This window comes from Pantherophis guttatus, chromosome 7, assembly GCF_059756535.1.
Source record: "Pantherophis guttatus breed Tessera chromosome 7, ASM5975653v1, whole genome shotgun sequence".
Lineage (NCBI taxonomy): Eukaryota > Metazoa > Chordata > Lepidosauria > Squamata > Colubridae > Pantherophis > Pantherophis guttatus.
Genome location: NC_142069.1, coordinates 58,291,096 through 58,307,487, shown reverse-complemented (window position 1 = coordinate 58,307,487; position 16,392 = coordinate 58,291,096). Strand labels below are relative to the sequence as shown.

At 36.9% G+C, this 16,392-nt stretch overlaps 1 protein-coding gene and 1 pseudogene across 12 annotated transcripts in view; one reads left to right on the top strand and one right to left on the bottom strand.

The window, feature by feature from the left end:
• DOCK4 (dedicator of cytokinesis 4) overlaps window positions 1–16,392 on the bottom strand; it is a 627,777-nt gene that overhangs the window by 209,616 nt on the left and 401,769 nt on the right. The gene's annotated exons all lie outside the window — the stretch shown is intronic.
• Window positions 3,341–4,228, top strand: LOC148112870 (uncharacterized; annotated as a pseudogene).

Below are 16,392 nucleotides of genomic sequence, written 5' to 3'. Positions count from 1 at the left end.
TTTAATCTGGCAGAGTGAAATTCTCTAGAAATTCTAGAGGTAGTACTTCTGTTTTTGCTGTGGAAAAAATTACAGATTTTTTTCCATATTTCGAATATTGTAGAACCATTGGGTATAATGTAGTAAATAGCTGGTTCAAGTGAGCTTAGCAATAAACAGAATGCTTTATGGTGGACACAATCCACTTCTAATGACCACGGTTTTTCGGGTGGATTCAATATGAGGAAAAGTGTGTTTTCTCTCATTAAAGCGATTTGAAATTGTTGGGCCCATTCTATTAAATTATTACCTGTGGTGCATAATTTAGGGAAACCGTTTGGCAGAATGTTAAGTTGTGTACCACTGTTATTCACAAATTGTTGTTGAAGGTGACCCTGAACGTGAGAATATTGACAGAAGGGTATGGGTATACATGTAGTAAGGTTTGAAAATTCTGTTGGTTTTCTTTCTTGACAGGTGATCGAATTTTGTTGAAGTAAACAATGATTTATCTTGTGTTGATCGCTGATTGGAGATGCTCTCTGTGTGGTTGCTGTCAGATGTGGTATTTCAGAAGATTGTTGAATGTTTGGACCTTTCAAATTCAGTAGAAAAGGATTGTTGCCTGAAGATTGACTTTGTTTAGCAGGGTAGAATCCTTGCATATAATAATTGCCCTGTTGATGTTGTAGATTGGATGACATCATGGGTACAGTATTGTTCGGTACGCTTCCATGAATGGTTTGATCTCCTAAAGTAGTTGCAGTCATTGCTTGAGGTTTTGTTGAAAAAATGTGATAAAACTGAGAGATATCTTCAGTAAACATTGTATTCATCCTGAGAATCTCAGTTGAAGCTGGATCGTTGTTTACAATGTTGCTTTTCGAAGACGTTTCTGTCTGAGTTTTCTTTAAAAACCTGGCTGCTTCTTCTGTCTTCTGAGCTGTTGTTAGTGAGGTACCTGAATAGCGATCTGCTTCAGTGTTTTTAAAGATCGGGAGGTTTAAAATGCGGCTTCTAAAGTCTCTATTGCCTTCGCAATTTCTGTATCTGAAGGTAAGCTTTTGTCTTTGATTTTTTGGGAGTTTGGTTGTCTGTATTAAACTTTTGGAGTGCCTTTGGGTTGTTTGAGATGCATTCGTTGTTATTGGTCGTTGGGCGGCCATTTTGATTGATTGAGTTTGAAAAGTCTGTTGCTCTGAAAATGGCGCCTTAGCTTCGTTATCAGGTTCCGACAACATCAAATTGTCTCCTGAGGGGCTCATTGGGTCAGCATCATTAGCTTTGATATAATCTTCTAAAAGCGATTTTATTTCCGCTTTTGAATTTTTACTTCTTTTAGATATATTAATTATTTTAGTTATAGTAGAATCTATATCGTTACCTTTAAAAGGTGTTTCATCTTGTTTCTCAATTTCTTCAATGGATGTATTTATATTTTCTTCATCCGGAACAGCTCCTTTACGGGAGTCAATTGAGCCGCTATTTTGTGGGTGAAGGCTCTCGTGTTAATTCTTCTTTTTTCTTCTTTTTCTTTTTTCTGATTTTGACATCTTTTTTTTTTAAGTAAGTTAAGTTTGGCTAACCATCCTCTTGCTACCAAATTGTTATATTAAAAATGATCAAGCCAAACAACTTCATATGATTAGAATCAGTATATATGTTTTATTTTATAACTAAACTAATAAGTCAATCCTTAAATATTCTATCTCACTACATTACACCACTGAAACACAGACGAGAGTAAGGGAAAAGAGAAGGTGAGTACATTTTATATCAGGTGGGAGGGGGGAGGGGAACATTGCATTATGGGACATCTAGTTTAAATAGAACATGTTATATTGATGAAGTTTATACCAGATTAAAACACTCTGGTATTTCATCTCAACACTGGAAATAATGGATTTTGGTGGGAATTTTATCCAAGGGGTCAAAGCTGTCATCACAGCTTGCCTCACAGCATCACAACAAGCAAAAATTGTTATTAATGATGACTTAACTAACACATGCGAAATCTGAAAGAGAACAAGACAGGATGTTCTTTGTCTCCTTTGCTGTTTATCCTGGTGTTGGAAGTTTTGAATAGAGATATCAGGCAAGATGAGAAAATAAGAGGTATAAATATTAAGAAGGACGTTTATAAGCTGAGGGCTTTTGCTGATGACTTGGTGATATTTCTGCAAGACCCAAAAAACAACATAGAATATTTATTGAGGAAATTAAAGGAGCTTGGGTCTTTAGCAGGTTTCAAAATAAATAAGCAGAAAACATCAATGCTGATTAAGAATATGACCACACAGGATGGGGATATATTGAGTAAAAAGTCTGGTTTTAGGGTTGAGAAAAAGGTGAAATATTTGGGGGTTATGTTGACAAACAGACATCTGTTCCAAAACAATTATGTACTTCTCTGGAATGACATTAAAAAAGATCTAGTAAGATGGGATAAATTGCACTTATCACTATTGGGCAGAATCTCTGTAATTAAGATGAATGTCTTATCACGGACTTCCGGTGGCACCGCAGGCGCTGGCAGACGTTCCTTTCGGATCGTCAGCCCCGTGATCTCGTAAAAGCCGCTAAAATAGCACAAATCAGCTATCTAGCAGTTTGGAAACCTTCCCCTCGGGAGAAGAGAGGAAGGTGAGCAGCTGGATGAAGGTAGAGCTCCCCAAAAGCCCTAGGAATAATTCTGGGGCTTGAAGGGTGAGAGCTCCCTGGTAGCCCGACAGAGCTCCGGATCCAGGACTTTTCTACTTCCAAGCAGAACAAGACGCTGCGACCACACCTGCAATCAACATTCAGTTTTAAATTAATCCCAAAGCAGGCAGAACAAAAACAGGAGTCCTAGTAACTGCAAGTACTGAACTTTAACTCTGTATCCATATTTCTTCCTTCTATGTTCATTTTAAAAAAAGGAAAGGAAAAATGGCGCCTGGACTGTAACAGAGTGTGGAAAAGTGAAAGTTATAGTGAAAGTGTTGCTAACATTGTTAGCGCTCTTAAGGCTGTTCAAGATTATTGGATTCTATATTAAAGAAAGAAAGATTTAAAGTGGAAAGATTATAGTATGGACTTTAAATAAATTACAATATTTACAAAAGATTCAAAAACAATTGGACTTATTGATTTGGTTGCTGCAAGAAGTATAAATTGAAAGTTAAAAATGGCTTCTAAGCAAACAAAACCCGGCTCTTTTAAAAGTGCTGGAGGATCACCAGCACAACCATCTAAACTACAGTCTTTGTCTATTCCAAATCCACAAATATTGACTTTGGAAGCTCTACAAGAGTCTTTACAGGAGGCTTTTAAGCAGCAAACCTCTGTTTTAGAGGGAAAAATTAAGGGAGTGTCTGAAGAGATGGCTGAAATTAAGGAGGCTATCCAAACTCGGAATAAGGAAATAAGAGAAGATATTGTAATGGCATTTCAGGGTCTGGCAAAACACATTGAATTGTTGGATGAAAGGGTAGAAGAAATTAATCAGTCTAATGTGAACTTGGAAAATAAAATGGATGAAGTTCAGATCAAGATGGATAGGGTAGACGATGAAGTGATGATGTTACAATATAGAGCGATGGAGTTTGCTCTGAGAGTAAGAGGTTTGAGAGAGCACAATCGAGAGAATTTGAGAGATATCTTTGCAGAGGCTTTTGCAAAGATAACTGGAGAGCAACAAGCAGATCTTTTATTGTAAACTGACAAAATATATTGCGTTAATTCCTGGTTTGCCAGACAGAAACAATTGCCAAGAGATATTGTGATTTATTTTACAACCAGGAGGATCCGAAATGAAATTTTACAAGCCTTCTATAAAAATAAACTCCAACTGGCAGGACAAGAGGTTTTAATACTGAAAGAAATCTCTCCAAAAATGTTGAGAAGCAGAAAAGAGTTTGCTTTTTTGGTGGATGAACTTAGAAATCGACAGATCCAGTTTAGATGGGATGTTCCAGCTGGACTAGTGGTGAATTACTTGGGAGAAAGGTATAACACAATTTGGAAGGCAAAATATTTTTACATTAATGTATTAAAGGCTGGATGCCCATCATCTCCGGAAATGAGGAGAAGAAACGAAGAGCTGGCAATACAGGGACAAAAGGAAGGTAAACAGCCACAAGCTGAAGGAGAGATTTCGCTTATCGAAGAAGATTTATTGCAACTTTTTGGTACTGTTCAACCTTTGGAATTAGTAGAAAAAAGAGAAGAACCAAAAGATCAAAGACAGACGCGAGCTGCAGCCAAATGAAGAGAACAAGACCTAAAGATACAGCAAACTCAAATGAAAGTTCAAGAAACTACAAAAACAGAAGCAGTGGGAGGAGCAAGGCTGAAGAGAAAGGTGCAGGAGGATTTCCAGCTGGCGCTCCAGAAGCTTCAAGGTGCCAAGAATGGCAATTAAATTTTGACCTGGAATGTTAATGGCTTAAATTCACCACAAAAGAGGAAGAAAATATTTCACTATTTGAAACAGTTTAAAAATGATGTAATTTGTCTGCAAGAAACACATATTAGAGTGACAGATCAAAAATATTTGATAAATTCAAGATTGGGAACACATTTTGTTGCATCTGCTCCAGGGAAGAAAAACGGTATAGTTATATACCTAAAGACAGATTTTACAGCCAAACTAACTGAGGCAGATGTTCAAGGAAGATACATTGCAATTGAACTTTTAATAGAAAGGAAGAAAACACTCTTAATTGGAGTATATCAACAGCAAGAAAAATCAACAGCAAGAAAAATTTTATAAGCTTTTGCACACCAAAATAATACAATGGGATTACAAATTGTGTATATTAATGGGTGACTGAAATGGAGTATTGGATACTCAAAAGAACAAAAAAGGATTATTTCAAAATATCCAAAATCGTGCTAGACTGCCTAAATCTTTTTTTGATATGATGGACAATATGGAGCTGAGAGATATCTGGCGAGAATGAAATGTTGAAGAAAAGGACTTTACTTTTTTTCTGATAGACATCAATCTTTTTCCAGGATTGATTTTATATTAATCACTAATGATTTTTTTTCTAGGGTGAATAAGACGAAGATATGTTCAAGAACTTTAACTGATCATAGCCCGGTGTGGATGGAATTGGAGCAGGAAAAGGAATCTAAAAGGTCTTGGAGGATAAATGAAAATTTGTTTAGATATGAGGAAAATGTGAAAGAATGTAAAAAACAAATGAAAGAATTTTTTGTTATGAATATGCACAAGGGTACACCTATGGAAATGGTTTGGGATGCAAGTAAAGCATATATAAGAGGAATTTTAATACATTTGAATAATAAATATAGATGTAGACAAGAAAAGAAATGGAGGGATTTAGAAGAGGAAATAAAAAAGAAAGAGCAGGCACTTATATTGAATCCAACAGATAAGAAAATAAAGGAAACAATAAATTTGTTGCGAGGGCAGTTTAATATGCTGATGGCAGACCAAGTGGCAACTAATTTACAATATGCTAAACACAATACTTTCTGTAATACAAATAAACCAGGTAGATGGTTAGCTTATTTGTTAAGGAAAAAACAAAAGCTACGTACTATAGAAAAAATAGAATACAAACGTAAAGGGGTATATCAACAAAATATGATTAAAAAAGCTTTTTTAGAATTTTATACAAAGTTATATGCTAGTGATACAATTCAAGGTAAAGACATAGATAGATATTTACAGGAGGAGAATATTCCTTTCCAGAGCAAAGGGAAGGATTGAACCAACCAATAACTTCGGAGGCAATTATTTTAGCAATTAAACAGTTAAAAGGGGGTAAAGCTCCAGGCACAGATGGACTGACAGCTGTTTATTATAAAAATTTGCACTTAGAAATGGTGGAACCGCTTAAGGAACTATTTAGCAAAATTCAAGCTGGAGGAGATGTACCCCCATCCTGGGGAATAGCTTTTATTTCATTGATTCCAAAGGAGGATCAAGATCATAGTCAACCCAAAAATTATAGGCCAATATCGCTTTTAAATACTGATTATAAGATTTTTGCTAAAATATTAGCAAATAGGCTAATGATAATTATGCAACAAATGATTCATAATGATCAATCTGGATTTATAAGTGGGAGACAAATGAAATGTAATGTAAGACAAATTGTAAACTTATTGGAATATTTGGAAAGAAACAACCAAGTCCCTGCAGTGCTTATTTTTTTGGATGCGGGGAGGCATTTGATCGATTGACTTGGCAATTTTTATTGAAAATAATAGAAAAGATGCAGTTTGGAGAGTATTTTACACAATCTGTTAGGGCAATATACCAGAGACAAACAGCACAAATAATAATGAATGGTGGTTTAACAGAAACTTTTAAAATTGAAAAAGGAACAAGACAGGGATGTCCTTTGTCACCCTTATTGTTTATTTTAACTCTGGAACTTTTATTGAATAAAATACAAGGGTCAAATAAAATAAAGGGAATTAAAATTAGACATCATGATTATAGACTAAGAGCATTCGCAGATGACTTGGTTGTTACTTTAACTCAACCAGTACAATCAGTTATAGGAGATACTGGATCAATTATCTACCAAAATGGTAAAGAAAAGTAAGAGGCAGAGATCTTACTCTCTCTCCCCAAAATCTATGACAGTGTTTAACTACTCCAAGCCTCTTAAACAGCTTAAATTGGATGACTTTATGGAGAGGTGTAATCCAGAACCCCAAGCCGAACTTCGAACTTTGTTTCCGTCGACTGTATCATTGGGAGAGGGAGATACAGAAAGGGAGCTTTTTTCCCGGATTTCAGATTTAAACTCGCCTGCTAGAATGGATGATTTTTCAAGCTTTATCCCCTCTCCTACTTCTAGCTGTTTAAGAGAAGTTCTGACATATTCAGACCTCAGAGAGATGGTCTGTACTCAGAGCATGTTAACTGCGCATACAGTAGGTTCAATATATGACCTACTGACATCAATCAAAAGAGACATTGAGAGGATCTTTCAATATTTAAATAACCCTCACCCTGCAGCTAAGGAAGGTGAGACTGCACTCCTTCCCGATGCGCGGAGAGAGTGGAAGGGTTTAAGATCTCAATCCAAACAACAAAGCATTCCAAGTAGTGATGTCAACCCTCATCAAGGAAGAAGGTTGTTAAAGAAACAAATTGCTTTAAGGATAAGGAAAATCCCATGCAATAGAGGACGATAGACTTCAAAGGAAAGGATAATTCTCTCACTTGCACAGCTATTGAAATCTGATCCTTTATTAAAAGATCTACTCAGATACGGGCTTCTGGTTTGGCTTTCGTCACTGTCAGACGGTCCCTTGGGACCGCCAGCCCCGTCGCCTGTAACGAGCTGCCTTCACAGCTGAAAGGCTGCTCGAAAAACTCCATTTCCATAAGGAAATGTGAGATAGAGCAGGCGAGGGCAGGTAGAGCCCTCTGCGAAGTCCCCAGAGTTTTTGTTTTACTCTTGGGGACGAAGCAGGATGAGGCTCCCTATTTTCTTCACCGCTGCTCCGGGCTTCGGGAGAACTCTGTTTTTTGCAGAGCCAGGAGGCGAGACCAAGCCTTTCAATGAAAATCAACAGATTGTTTAATTAAAGAGGATGAGATCTGGACTTGGGACCCTAAATCGCAAGTATTTTTAATGATTTATAAGCGATCTTAAAAGTGAAGGGAAAAAAAGTTTAAAATGGCGACCACTGAGGCTTGAGAAGAAGAAAGCCAAAAGCGAAAGTCCTTCCGTCTGAATAGTTTAACAAGCTACAAAGTAGCAGAATAAACAGCGCTGGCTAGAATTGAGAAGAAAAATTTCTATTTTATGTTTCTTTCCTCTTGGAGATTTGATATTGACTTTGTTTGGAGAGAAGTCTTCTTTCTTTAAAAAGAGTTTGTCTGTGTGGCAGGATGGCATCAAAATTAACAAAGCCAGACAAACAAGCAGAGGGGGGGGTGTTCCCCCATTTACAAACTATGTGAACAAGTTTCAAACTTGCAGACTCAGAAGAATGGCTTTAACCTAAAAGAATTTGTTCTGGAGGAGATGGCAAGACATAACGAGATTGTAAACCAGAATCTTGAAAAATTTAGGCAGGAAATTAAAGAATTGATACAACTAAAATATGATAATTTGCAACGAAAGATTGTAACAGTGACTAATGCTTTTTCAGAAATAGTTATAAAGATGGATAAAAATATCAAGTTATTAGAGTCTAAAATGGAGGAAGTTGATGATAAGATTTATAATTTGGATAATAAAATACAAAGAATTGAAAATGATTTGATAAATATTCAAGATAATAGCTCAGAAGTAAAGTCTAAAAAGGAAGCTGATCACGAGACTTACAATGCAGAAAATATAAAACAAGGGATTGAAAAAGAAGTTACAATGATGCAATACAGGCTCACGGAATTTGCGGTTAGAATGAGAGGCTTACAGGAAAATAATAGAGATGATTTAAGAAAAATATCTGCTGAAGTTCTGGCCGGGATTTTAAAGGTTCATCCTGAGGAGGTATCTGGTAAGATTGACAAGGCCTATAGAGTAAATTCTTGGATTGCAAAGCAAAGGCAATTGCCTAGAGATGTGGTGATTTACTTTACAGATAAAGGAATAAGAAATGATATTGTGCAAAAATCCTTTAATTCTACTCTACAACTGAATGGAAGAAAGATCTGGATATATAAAGAGTTGCCGCCCAAGATATTAAAAGACAGAAAGAAATTTGGATTTTTGGTGACTGAGCTAAAGAAACAAAACATCTCATTCAAGTGGGATGCTCCAGTTGGTATAATATTGAGATATCAAGGAGAAAGATATCAACTAAATACTGTTGAAAAAGCGGAAGAATTTTACTATAAGATTCTCAAAATGGGTTCAACATCTCCATGTATAATACATGAGTGGAATAAAGAAAAGCAAAATCAACAAGAGATAGAAATTCAGGATAAGCAGATGGAGGTGGAAGTAATGGAAAAACAACAAGTTACAGAGATCTTTGTAGATGAGCCGCTTCTGGATTCTCCTTCAGAGATCTCAGCTGGACTATTTATAAATACAAGAGAGGCAGTTTTGGATTCTAATGTGATGACTTATCAAGTTACAGACCAGCATGGAAATCAATCAGTTGATATACAACTCATAGAAAAGAAACCAGAATGGAGATTTAAGCCACAAAAGCAAAACCAACAAGATCAAGTTATAGATCAGCATGGAAACCAAACAGTTGATATACAACTTACAGAAAGGAAACCAGGATGGAGATCTAACCCACAAAAAGTCAAGAAAAGAAGAAGCAAGTCCTACAAAAATAAAAACTTTTAGACTAAACAACAGTGTAATGCCAGTTATCTAAGAGATGATTGAATACATGAAAATATAGCTGAGGCAAAGTATTGGTTTATATTATCTTGAGGAGAGTGACAGACCTCTGCGGAAACCAAACATCAAAAATTGTATCCAGGAACCACTTTGCTACCTCCAGGGTCTTTTGTCTAGAATCCGGAGAAACTATGGACACAGACTAGACCAGGGAGGTCCCACATATGAAGGCAAGTACCGATAAGCCCGAGGATGTTATAATCAGCGAATTTGTCTCCTTGTCTCCAAAGGAGCAAAGGTCAATGTTAATTGAATTTGACTTGTTAAGATCTTCACTAGTAGAAGCCTGCAGTTTAACGAGAAGGCTGTCCAAGTTGGAAGAACGGGGAAAGCATGATCAGACAAGGCCTAAAGTTGTTAAATCCGTCCAGCGGGATAGAAGGGAAGGCAAAAGACTTTTCAAAGAAACAAAGACAATGAACGTAACGGCAAAAGTTCACCCTCCCCCAAGTGTGCAACTGCCCTCACATGTCTTGTCTCCCTTAAGAACGGGTGAGAGACTTCCGCAACAACCAGAGGCCACTTTTGACTCCTTTGGCACTCCAGAGAAGGCGGTGGTAGTAATTCCGGGCCCCTCCTCCAGAAGGGTGGAGAGAGAGACACAAGGAGTCGTGCCTCAGGGTGATTGACTAGACAACAAATGGTCAATAACTAGGGCATCATATATCCCTAGCCTTTCCCTCCTGTCCTGGAATATAGCTGGCTGGAAAGGCACTGCAAACGGGATGGATCTTATAAAACTGATTTTAACACATCATCTCATCCTCTTTCAAGAAACCTGGCTGACTACTAATGATCTACAGATCAGCTTACCGGGCTTTGCCTCATGGCAAAAACCGTCAGGCAAAGTCAATTTAAGAGGGAGGGCAATTGGGGGCCTAACCACGATGGTCAAAAGGGATACAGGATGGAAGGGTGAAGAAATTTCTTTAGACCCTCAATTCCAATATTTATTGCCTATTAAATTTTTGTTCAGGGAGATGGACTTAATCTTAATTAATGTATATATTGCTCCTTTTTTACTCCACCTTCTAGGAAGGGATTTGTGGGATGAATTAGATTCAGTATTAGCTACTTTAAAAGGACGCTTTCCCCAAGCAAAAATTATATTAGCTGGAGATACTAACGCAAGACTAGGCCCCTCAATGAAGAGCTATGCTAAGCAAGGCCTGGTACCAACTGGATACTTTTATAATGAGTTCACCTGGTCCTCAATGGACAAGAGGGCCAATAAATATGCCCAGAGGTTAATTTCTCTGCTGTTTATGAATGATATGCAAGTACTTAGTGGCCTGAGTGAGGGGTATTATATATATATCCCTATACTTTCTCATCCAACAAAACATCAACCTCTATTGATTATATTTGCACTTCCTCTAGTTTAGTACACCATTTTTCAGATGTAAGAGCTATATTTAGAGAGGAAAGTGACCACTTTCCCATCATGGCTCTGGTTTCACTCTCTTCAGAAGTTAGGCCTCTAAGAGAGGAAACTGACACTTTAGTAAACGCCCGGGTTTATAACTACAAAAGGTTATATTGGCACAGACTTGATGTTGAATCTGTGACCACTTATCTGGGCTCAGACGAAGCCAGACAGCTAGCAAGGGAAATTTCCCAATCTAAGCCCGGAGACAACACCCCAATACCAGCTTATATAGAGCTAACTTCTACTCTTAAGAACTTAATGATCCAGAATGATAGCAAAGTAGATGGGATCTCTAGAAAGTGGTTTGATGAAGATTGCCATAGGTTGAATGCAAATCTAAGAGCCGCAGTTAGGAAAATTAACTGGTCCAGACAGGATGGTGATTATTCAAATATGGTTCAACTCAGGAGAGCATACAAATCCCTCCTGAAAAACAAGAAAAGTAGCTATAACACCAGGATATGGAAAGAGGTAGAAATGGCAGCGAAATCCCAATTCCCTACGATCTTTTGGCACAAGATAGCCGGTATATTAAAATAACGTTCCCCATTCATGGACACTGATATATCAGCAGTAAAATAGGAGAAGCACTATCTTGCTTTATTTGACGGTAACAATACAACGAATGTCTTGCAACTGGATATTCTCCAGCAGGAATTAAGGAAATGTCCGGAATGGACACCAGTTACCTCTACTGAAGTTAAACATATAATATAATCCTTAAAGGCCGGGAAGTCCCCCGGAGAGGATTTGCTGCCATCCAAACTCTTTAGGTCCAACATTGATTTCTGGGTACCGCTGCTGGTAGCATTGTTTACTTATATCGATAAAGTAGGGATAATCCTTGAAGGGTGGAGGTTAGCTATAGTTTTTCCAATTTTCAAGAAAGGTGACAGAGCCACCCCATCTAACTATCGACCCATCAGCCTTCTCAATATAATTTTAAAAATGTATATGAAGCATCTGCTAAATAAAATAGAGGACGGGTGCTTGGATAAGGAAATTCTGGCAAATGAGCAGGCAGGTTTTAGATTGGGTAGGTCTACCATTGACAATTGTTTTGTCCTTTCCCACTTAATTAATAAATACAAGACCCAAAGCTATATACCGCCTTTATTGACCTTACCGCTGCTTTTGATTCTATAGATAGGAACCATCTGTGGAGGAAACTACAAGCCATGGGGATGGACCCCAGACTTATTTTTTTGATCAGGACTCTATACTAATACGGCAATTAGAGTCAGATATGCAGGAAATGGGGCCTCAACAAACAGCATACCGACAACTAGAGGAGTGAGGCAGGGCTGCCTGTTGGGCCCTACTCTTTTTAACCTTTATATAAATGATATCCCAGCGCAGATGGAAGATCTTCTGATGCATAGCCCCCAAATAGGCTCAAGATTTATTAATGTATTAATGTACGCCGATGACTTAGTGCTGTTTTCTAGAACCCAAATAGGGATGAGGAGACTTCTCGCCAAGCTCTCACGTTATTGTACTACAAACCATTTGACTATAAATGTAGCTAAATCAAAAGTTTTAGTCTTTGGTGATAAGAATAAAAAGCATAATTGGCATATTAATGACACAAAGATTGAACAAGTTACCCAATATACCTATCTTGGAATTGTTTTTTCCAGTGCAGGTGGTTGGACTCCACACTATCAATACCTTTCTCAAAAGATCAGAGCTGGGGCAAGCCTCCAAATTAAGTAAACGTATTCAACCAACCTTGATTTTACCAATTCGTAAAGCCTTTCAGGCTAACCTTGTTCAGATTATGCTCTACAGTGCCAAAATCTGGGGTCTTACAGAGGCCCCCATATTGGAGAGAACTCAAAATAATTTGTTAAGGAGGATGCTGGGGGTAAACAATTCCACTTCGGCGGCAGCCATCAGAGCTAAATTGGGACATTTTTCACTGCACACCTACATAATTATTAGGGCAGTAGCCTATTGGCTAAAAATGACTCAGATGGAAGCCAGCAGACTTCCCAAAATCTGCCTAGAGGAACAGCAGATTTCAAATCCTCAAAGGTATTCCTGGCTAACTCGGCTGTCAGAAATATTGAATCGATATGGCGTAGGGTTCCCGTTGTGTGACATACTGAAGCAAGTTAAACAACGGATTAAAGATATACATGGGCAAATGGACATGGCAATTCTTTCAACTAATCACTCCCTTAAGCTTCTGACAGCAGTTAAAACAGCTTTTACCCTGGAAAAATATTTACATCTAGAAATGCCATCAGTGGAGAGAGAACTATTTGTCAAGTTTAGATTTGAACTTTTAGATACCAACGTCAAATTCGGCCGTTACCGGAAAATCCCGCATGATGAAAGAACATGTATATGTGGGGCAAACGTCATGGAGGATACGGCACATATAATATTTGAATGTAAGTTGTATGAGGAAGTAAGAAAACAATATCTGTCCCCAATTATAAATAAATTTCCCCACTGGAATGTAAGGCATAAATTATCATTTCTATTGAAGGCAGACTCTCCTCCCCTGATAAGGGCTATCACTCGCTATCTTAAAAGGAAGACAGCAATACGAGCCAGTTATATCGAAAAGAATTTCATTGATTGTAAGAAAGATGAACTGAGTTAGAGAGGAGCTATCTTATTTGGGTTATCTAGTTTTGGAAATCTAGTTATTGAACTTCGATATTGTTAAATTTTAAATGTCATATATCATATATTTTTAGACTGTTATTTCTGTAACTGTTTTATCTTTTCTTTTTTTTTTAATTTTTTTTATTATTAAAATATAAACACAGATATAAAGACAATACAATACAATACAATACAAAGACAAACAAAAAACCCACCACCTACAAACCCACCTAACATTTTACATTTACGTTTTTGTCATCAACAGAATATATGTCATTGAGCTTATATAGTTTAATAAAGAGTAATTATTAAATGTCTAATTCCAATGTTATAACTTTTCACTACAAATGTACATTTCTTATGGGTTCATCTCCTTGTGCAAGTCTTTACCCTAATTTCTGTCCTCTACATTTTTGCTGATTTTCCTTTCCAGCCATTGATACCATTGGTGCCATACAAGATAGTATTTGCTTTCTTCCTTTTCCTGGCGTTCCAGCGTCAATCTGTCCATTTCAGCACACTCTGTTATCTTTGCAACAATTTTGTCTTTGGATGGGAGTTGGTCTGATTTCCAGTTTTGCGCGAACAGTAGTCTTGCTGCTGTCAAGATATGTATGATGAGATATTTCGTTTCCTTAGGATGTTGTGCCATTATCATGCCAAATAGAAAAAATTCTGGACTGTTTTCTATTTGAATGTTCGTTATTTCGTCAATAATATTTTTTATATCTTGCCAATAGTGTTGGGCTTTCCTACATTTCCACCAAGTGTGATAATATGTCCCCTTTTTTGATTTACATTTCCAACACAACGCCGAAGTGTTTGGGTGTATTTTGGCAAGTCGGGCTGGTGGTAAGTGCCATCTATAAAACATTTTAATGAGGTTCTCCTTGTAAGATGTGGCTCTTGTCATTTTAATGTTCTGCTTCCATAATTTCTCCCAGTCTGCCAATTGAATATTATGTCCTATGTCCCTGGCCCACATTGTCATATTATGTTTAACTGTTTCTTCTATTAATTTGTCTCTCAAAAGGTAGTTATATGTTTTAGTAATCATTTTCTGGTCTGCTCCTAATAAAATTCTGTCCAGTTCGTTCAGATCTTTTGCAATTCCATATTTGATTTTATCCGCCTTGTATCTTGAGTATATTTGAGTGTAGTGCCACCAATCAATATTTATATCGCCATTTTGGAGTTGATGTCTTGGAGTAAGTTCTCCTTCATGATTCAGTAAATCTTGGTATCTCATAATCTTTCCGATTTCAAGGGTATTTGGAAATATCAATGCCTCCATCGGGGACCACCATTTTGGTATTTTAGTATAATAAGTTTTCCTAATTCCGTGCCAAATCTTGAAGAGTGAGGCCCGAATTATGTGTCTTTGGAAGTACATGTGTTGTTTGTCTGGTCCATCCCATAGGAACGCATGCCATCCTCGTATGAGATCAAAGCCTTCTAGATATAACGTTCTTTTGTCATCTAATCTCATCCATTCTTTGATCCAGGTCAATCCGGCTGCTTTATAATATAGCTCCCAGTCTGGTACTGCGAGGCCTCCTCTGTCTCGTGTGTCTTGTAGCGCTTTAATCTTAATTCTAGCCTTCTTTCCCTGCCATATATAGGTCATTGTAATTTTGTTGAGATTTTTGAAGAAGTCCCTTCCTGGATGTAATGGTATTACCTGGTATAGATATAGAACCCTCGGTAATATATTCATTTTAATTGAACTGATTCTGCCCATCAATGACAATTGTAGCCTGTTCCAGATTTCCAGGTCTTTTTTAATTTCTTTTAGTAATTTCGTGTAATTGTCTTCTTTGATCGTGGTTGCTTTCGCCGTCAGCCAAATACCTAAATATTTTATCTTCTTTACTAATTGGATTCCTAATTATTCTTCTAATTCCGATCTCTGAGTCTGGGTCATATTTTTCGTCATTATTTTTGTTTTTTGTTTGTTTATTTTGAGGCCCGCGACTTCCCCGTATTGTTCTATCATCGACATCAGTCTGGGTCCAGATCGTCTTGAGTTTTCCAAGTTGAAAATTACATCGTCTGCAAAGGCGAGCAATTTGTACTCCTCTCCCCGGATCTTGAGTCCTTTGATTTCTTCCTCGTTCCTTATTTCGTTTAATAATACCTCCAATGCTATTATAAATAGTAGCGGTGACATGGGACATCCTTGTCGTACTCCTTTCTGAATATCAAAAATTTGTGTCATGTCACCGTTTATTGAGATTTTTGCTGTTTGTTGGGAATAAATTTTTTTAATCAGGTTATGAAATTTCTCTCCACAGTTCATTAGTTCAAGTTGTTTTATGAAAAAAGACCAATTCAAATTGTCGAAGGCCTTCTGGGCATCAAGGGAGATTATGGCCATTTCTCTGTCTATCTTCTGATCATAATATTCCATAATATTTATAATCATTCTCAAATTATTCTTTATTTGTCTTTTAGGTATGAAACCGTTTTGGTCTGGATGTATATAGTTATGTATTATTGCTTTGAGTCTCTGAGCTAGTATTGACATGAATAGCTTATGGTCCACGTTGAGTAATGAAATTGGTCTGTAATTTTTAATTTGCGTTGGATCTGAGTCTTCTTTGTGTATTAATGTAATAATAGTTTCTGTCCAAGATTTTGGAATTTCTGCTATCAGTAGTGCTTTGTTAAAAACTTGTAACAGTATTTGGTCTATCGATTGTTGTTTTTTTTGAAAAGGCCTTCAGGCTATTCAATAAAAGAACTACCAATTATAGGTTTAATGGACATAATTAGCCAATATGGACAAGCGACTGGATTCAAAATAAACAAACAAAAAACAAAGATAATAACTAAAAATATGATGGTGAAGCAAAAAGAAGAACTAGAAAGATTAACAGGATTTGAAATAGTAAAAATGGTTAAATATTTAGGGGTATATATTACAGCTTCAAATGTGAAATTATATAAAAATAATTATGTATTGTTTTGGCAAAAAGTACAGAAAGAGATGGAGAATTGGGGAAAATTACAATTATCTTTGTT